The sequence below is a fragment of the Zea mays genome, chromosome 7 (assembly GCF_902167145.1).
Source record: "Zea mays cultivar B73 chromosome 7, Zm-B73-REFERENCE-NAM-5.0, whole genome shotgun sequence".
NCBI classification, from domain to species: Eukaryota; Viridiplantae; Streptophyta; class Magnoliopsida; order Poales; family Poaceae; genus Zea; species Zea mays.
The window spans coordinates 127943506-127949698 of record NC_050102.1 but is presented as its reverse complement, the minus strand read 5'-3'; the positions used below and the strand labels follow the sequence as shown (position 1 = coordinate 127949698).

At 48.5% G+C, this 6193-nt stretch overlaps 1 long non-coding RNA gene across 1 annotated transcript; it reads right to left on the bottom strand.

Moving 5' to 3' along the window:
• Nucleotides 1–3666: 3666 nt before the first annotated feature.
• On the bottom strand, nt 3667–5888 carry LOC103632828 (uncharacterized). The gene is made up of 3 exons (XR_556166.3): nt 5402–5888; nt 5231–5345; nt 3667–4293 (listed from the first exon to the last, which is right to left on the bottom strand). It is a non-coding gene; the product is annotated as an uncharacterized lncRNA (long non-coding RNA).
• Between the last annotated feature and the right edge of the window lie 305 nt (nt 5889–6193).

Below are 6193 nucleotides of genomic sequence, written 5' to 3'. Positions count from 1 at the left end.
GGGGCAGTTAGCGATAAAATGACCAATCTTACCGCACTTGAAGCATGAGCGCTTCCCCTTTGTCTTGGTCTTGCTTGGCTGCCCCTTGTGACCTTTTAGCACCGTCTTGAATCTTTTAATGATGAGGGCCATCTCTTCATCATTAAGACCGGCAGCCTCAATTTGTGCCACCTTGCTGGGTAGCGCCTCCTTGCTCCTTGTTGCCTTGAGAGCAATGGGTTGAGGCTCGTTGATCGGACCATTCAAGGCGTCGTCGACGTATCTTGCCTCCTTGATCATCATCCGCCCGCTTACGAATTTTCCGAGTACCTCCTCGGGCGTCATCTTCGTGTACCTGGGATTCTCACGAATATTGTTCACGAGATGAGGATCAAGAACGGTAAATGACCTTAGCATTAGGCGGACGACGTCGTGATCCGTCCATCGCGTGCTCCCGTAGCTCCTTATTTTGTTGATAAGGATCTTGAGCCGGTTGTATGTCTGCGTCGGCTCCTCGCCCCTTATCATCGCGAATCGTCCGAGCTCGCCTTCCACCAACTCCATCTTGGTGAGCAAGGTGACATCATTCCCCTCATGAGAGATCTTGAGGGTGTCCCAAATCTGCTTGACATTGTCCAAGCCGCTCACCTTGTGATACTCGTCCCTGCACAAAGAGGCTAGCAACACAGTAGTGGCTTGTGCATTTTTATGGATGTGTTCATTAATAAATGAAGGACTATCCGAGCTATCAAATTTCATTCCACTTTCCACAATCTCCCAAATGCTTGGATGGAGAGAAAATAGGTGTGTACGCATTTTGTGACTCCAAAATCCGTAGTCCTCTCCATCAAAGTGAGGAGGCTTGCCAAGTGGAATTGGGAGCAAATGAGCATTTGAGCTGTGCGGAATGCGCGAATAATCAAAAGAGAAGTTTGAGTTAACCGTCTTTTGTTTGTCGTAGTCGTCGTCCTTGTGGGAAGAAGTAGACTCGTCGCTGTCGTAGTAGACGATCTCCTTGATACGTCTTGTCTTTTTCTTCTTCCCATCTTTACGTCTGTGGCCCGAGCCAGAGTCGTTGGATTTGTCATCTTTTGGCTCGTTGACGAAGGACTCCTTTTCCTTGTCGTTGATCACGATTCCCTTCCCCTTAGGATCCATCTCTTCGGGCGGTTAGTCCCTTTCTTGAAGAGAACGGCTTTGATACCAATTGAGAGCACCTAGAGGGGGGGGGGTGAATAGGTGATCCTGTATACTTCAAAACTTAAGCCACAAAACTTTGATTAAGTGTTAGCACAGTTAATGCCAAGTGGCTAGAGAGAAGATCTTGCACAATATGATAACCACAAGGAGTTCAACACAGAGTAGACACAGTGATTTATCCCGTGGTTCGGCCAAGTACAAAACTTGCCTACTCCACGTTGTGGCGTCCCAACGGACGAGAGTTGCACTCAACTCCTCTCAAGTGATCCAATGATCAACTTGAATACCACAATGTTATGCTTTTCCTTTCAATTTCCCGTTTGCGAGGAATCTCCACAACTTGGAGTCTCTCGCCCTTACACTTGAGATTCACAAAGAAATACGGAGTAAGGGAGGGAAGCAACACACACAAATCCACAGCAAAATGCGCACACACACGGCCAAGAATCGAGCTCAAAAGACTATCTCAAAGTTCTCACTAGAACGGAGCTCGAATCACTTAGAATGACAAACGAATGCGCAAAGACTGAGTGTGGATGATCAAGAATGCTCTAAGGTTGCTTGGTGTCTCCCTCCATGCGCCTAGGGGTCCCTTTTATAGCCCCAAGGCAGCTAGGAGCCGTTGAGAACAAATCTGGAAGGCCATCTTTGCCTTCTGTCGTCGGGCGCACCGGACAGTCCGGTGCACACCGGACACTGTCCGGTGCCCGATTTATTTCCATAAACAGCGCAGCCGACCGTTGCCGACCGTTGCAGATCTGGCGCACCGGACAGTCCGGTGCACACCGGACAGTCCGGTGCCTCCTTCCGACCGTTGGCCAGACCACGTGTCGCGCGCAGATTCTGCGGCCGACCGTTGGCTCGGCCGACCGTTGACTCACCGGACAGTCCGGTGCACACCGGACAGTCCGGTGAATTTTAGCCGTACGCCGTCGGCAAATTCCCGAGAGCAGCGTCTTCATGTCGAGGCAGCCTGGCGCACCGGACACTGTCCGGTGCACCACCGGACACTGTCCGGTGCACCACCGGACAGTCCGGTGCCCCAGACCGAGACAGCCTCTTGGCTGTACACAGCCAACTTTCTTCTTCTCTTCTTCTTCCTGTTTCTAATACTTAGACAAGTATATTAGTACACAAAACCAATGTACTAAGACTTAGAAACATACCTTTGCTCTAGATTTGCACTTTGTTCATCCATGGGCATTGATTCACATTTAAGCACTTGTGTTGACACTCAATCACCAAAATACTTAGAAATGGCCCAAGGGCACATTTCCCTTTCAAGAAATCAAACCCTCAACCACTTTAACCAAACCAATGAAACTTCTCTTAGGTTTTTTCGACAGAGGTTTGGAAAAGTGGGACGAGTAAAACCCTAAACCATCCGCAACCATACCTACAATAGGCATACAAGGCTTGTTTTGTTTGGGGAGAACGCACCTCGCTGTGTTGTGAGTTTCTTTGCGACAGATCTCACACCATAAAGATTTGAAGCAATCCCTAACATGATGCCCCTCCGTACCATATTTTTGGCAGAAAAAACGACGCACCATTTCATTCTCTTTTTTCAGAATTGGAGGAGGGGTTTTGAGAATACCTAACTGGCCGCCATCACCAGAAGAAGAGGTAAGGATGCCTTCCTTGTTCTCGGGTTTTCCTGCTACCGGTTTCAGACGCCAGCTGAGACTCCGATTCTTCCCCCAAGATTGCGAACCTTGAGGAGCATCTTTTTGCCCCCAACGGTCCCAGTTAGGGTTGCGGTTCTTTTGATCCATCCGACTAGAAGCAGAAGAGCGACCCAGGAGGGGCCTGTCACACCCGGTTTTAAGGAATAAAGCCGGGTGCATCTCATACATGCGCCAAGAAGACAACATATACAATAACAGAGTGTATAGAGATAAATGTCATCAAACATCAGAGTATTTATTACATAGCGGAAGACTTATTACAAAATAAAAGAATAAACATAAAACGAACTAAGGATCGTCGGCGCCAATGTCAACTGAGAAACGCCACCTAGATCAGATCAAACTCCTCGCCTTGTGGCTCCTCCTGAACCACCTGTTCTTCTCCTGTGGGGGGTGTGAGACAGCAAGAGTGAGCTCACATACGTTCATCGCTCAACAAGTTGTGGGGAATAATGTGGCATGAACTCACCAAAGGTGGGAGTTCATGAAGTGTAAGGCTGATCAATGATATAAGGCTGAAGCTGAGCATTGCTTTTATAAGTTGGTCAAAATTTTATTAGCAGTTACTAAGTGTAAGTGAATACCAAACCATAGTAATAATAAGTAAAAGTAATAATAAAATAATCCCAAATGCAATGAAATGACAATTTAAGTTTAAGTTCCATAAATTAATCATGTGAGTGTCCGAGTCGCTCATGACCGTGAGCACGGCTAGTATACCAGTTTTACACTCTGCAGAGGTTGCGCATCTTTACCCACAAGTCGTGTTACCCATTTGCCACGGAGTTGATCAGACTCCATACACCTCTACCTAGGAAGCGAGGCAGGGTACCACTACGAGGCCTTTATAAAGTTCCACTAGCTTCAGACTACCCGCTACAGTTTATAGGAAGCTCCAGTGCAGGGTTCTTGCCTGACCGCCATCGCAGCAAAATCAACCCAAGGACCTCCCTACACTGACCACTCCCCTACTGCCCTTGCCCCTTTCGGGTAAGGCAGCCCTCCACTAGCTTTCCTAGTTAATCAGCCAAGGGCGTCCCATTAAACCCTTGTGGTAGCACTGTTTTCCCGGGTGGTTCTCCATGTTCCCATTAACATAATGATCTTATCATGAACATAAAATAATGAACAGATAATAGAAAGTGTAATCATGAGTCATAAATATCTTTATACCCAAATCCACATAAAGCAATAGCATGTACTACCCAAAAATTTAGTAGTAAAACCAGTGGTGAAACAAGGTATAAAGATAGTCAAATCTAGGGTAACCTATTGGGTCCCAGCAAAATTAACCTATGCAGATCATTATGATTAACAAGAACATGAATGGGTAAAAGAAGTGATCAAGGGCACAACTTGCCTTCAACGAGCTCCTGCTCAGCTCTCTCTACCAGCTGAACCTCAGAATCCTGTGTAGCCTGCTCGTCTACTCGCATCAACACAATACATACATAGTATAGCAAAAATTAACATCACATCAAACATGCAAATATAATATACAGTAATAAACTAGACAATAAAATATGATCACAGGAACTGGAATCATTAAATTTGGAGTTATATATTTTAAGTTATGGATTTTCTAATGTTTTATGTGCTTAATACAAGATTATGTGATAGATAAATTTTAAATTGACTTTCATGTTAAAACAGAGGCACTAATGGTTAGATAATAATGTTATGAAAATTGAGAAACTGGAATGGACCAATTTGGAGTTTATATGCATTTTCTATGAATTATACCAATTCTATGAATTGTTTTTATATTAAAAACTCATTTTCTAATTCATTTTCCTGATTTTATAATTATCTGGATGGGGCATCAAATACTGAAAACTGCAGGGACTCACTGGTAACTTATCCTAGACACAGTGAACATCAATATGGGACGGCGGGTTCTATTTTCTTATTTCCCGAGGACTCTTTAGAAAAATGACCATCGCGAAGGGGTATCGAGAGATCTTGGCCGTCGGATCTAAAACTCACGGCGAAGATTAAACTGGTCTTTTAACAGATCGGCACGTCTTGCAAGTCCTTGGATCAACGATCGACGTCCCAGATTTTAAGTTGCTCACGTTGATTCACACGCGCATGATTTGGATCGGACGAACCAGATCAGTTTGGCCAAAACAGTCCACGCGAGCCAATCCAAGCCACACATCCTAAGATCTACGGCTTACACATCATCTCCCACCCTCCGCACGCTACAGGGCCGAGGCAAACGACTCACACGGCGACGCACAAATCTGCCGCGGCGGCGCCCATGAACGGATCCCTCTATCCTAGGTTCTAGTGCTCGAATTCTCGATCCGACCGACGCTAAACGAAGAGAGGAGGTTTGCGAACCAGAGGGAGGTGCTTACCATCGTTGGAGGGCGGAGAGGGGAGCTAGCTGCAGCACACTGCGGCTTGGCCACGAGTCCAGGCTCCGGTGTGGAATTCCGGGTTCATCGGACGCAGATCTCCCCCACCCGAGCCCTATCGCGCACAAACGTAAGTGAATGCATAAACGAACTGGTTGGAGGATGTCTCACCGTGGATCGCAGCAGCATTCAGCCTGGCCCCGGCCAGGCGCGGCTCTACGGTGGCGGCTAGACTCCGGGGAGAAATTCCCGAGCCCACAACAGCACCCCCGCGCGATTCTTCCCACCGGCAGCTTCTATTCTCACCGGCGATGCATGGGAGACTCAAATTGGGGCAGAGGCACCACCGAACCAAGACTTCACGGTGGCGGCCCCATGCCGGTCCCTTGCACACCGGCGACTACGCACTTCTCCTCGCGATTTTGGGGCTGGCCTGGCGAAAGAAAGGGAGTCATGGTTGGTCGAGCGGCGCCGTACTTCAAGGGGTAGCGCACGTGGGGAAGGAGACTTGGCCGCGCGACTGGGATTCGGTTGGGCCTCCGAGATGCGCGGCGAGGTTCCAGCGTGGCGTTTGCCAAGTCCGCGCGGCTGGTGACGCGAAGAAGACGGATCCGAGCGCCGGGGTCCACCAGCCAGGCACGGGTCTTCCGCGGAGAGAAGGAGCGTGGCACGCGGACTAAGGGGCTGGCTAGATGGGTCCCACGTGTAAGAGAACGGCACGAGAGAGGAGTTGACCCGGGAAGTGGCCCAGTCAAACAGCGACACATCCAACGCTGGACGCAGGAGGCGCGTGTGGTGGGCATTCGGCTGGTGCAGTGTGGAGACGAGGCTGACAATCGGGGCCCGCCATGTCAGCGACAGTAACAGCGCAGCGGAAGTGGAGTGGGCTGCACGGTAATATTTCTTGGTGGGCCGAAATGGGGTGCTGAGGCCCAGTTAGGGGTTCTATTCATTTTCTCTTTT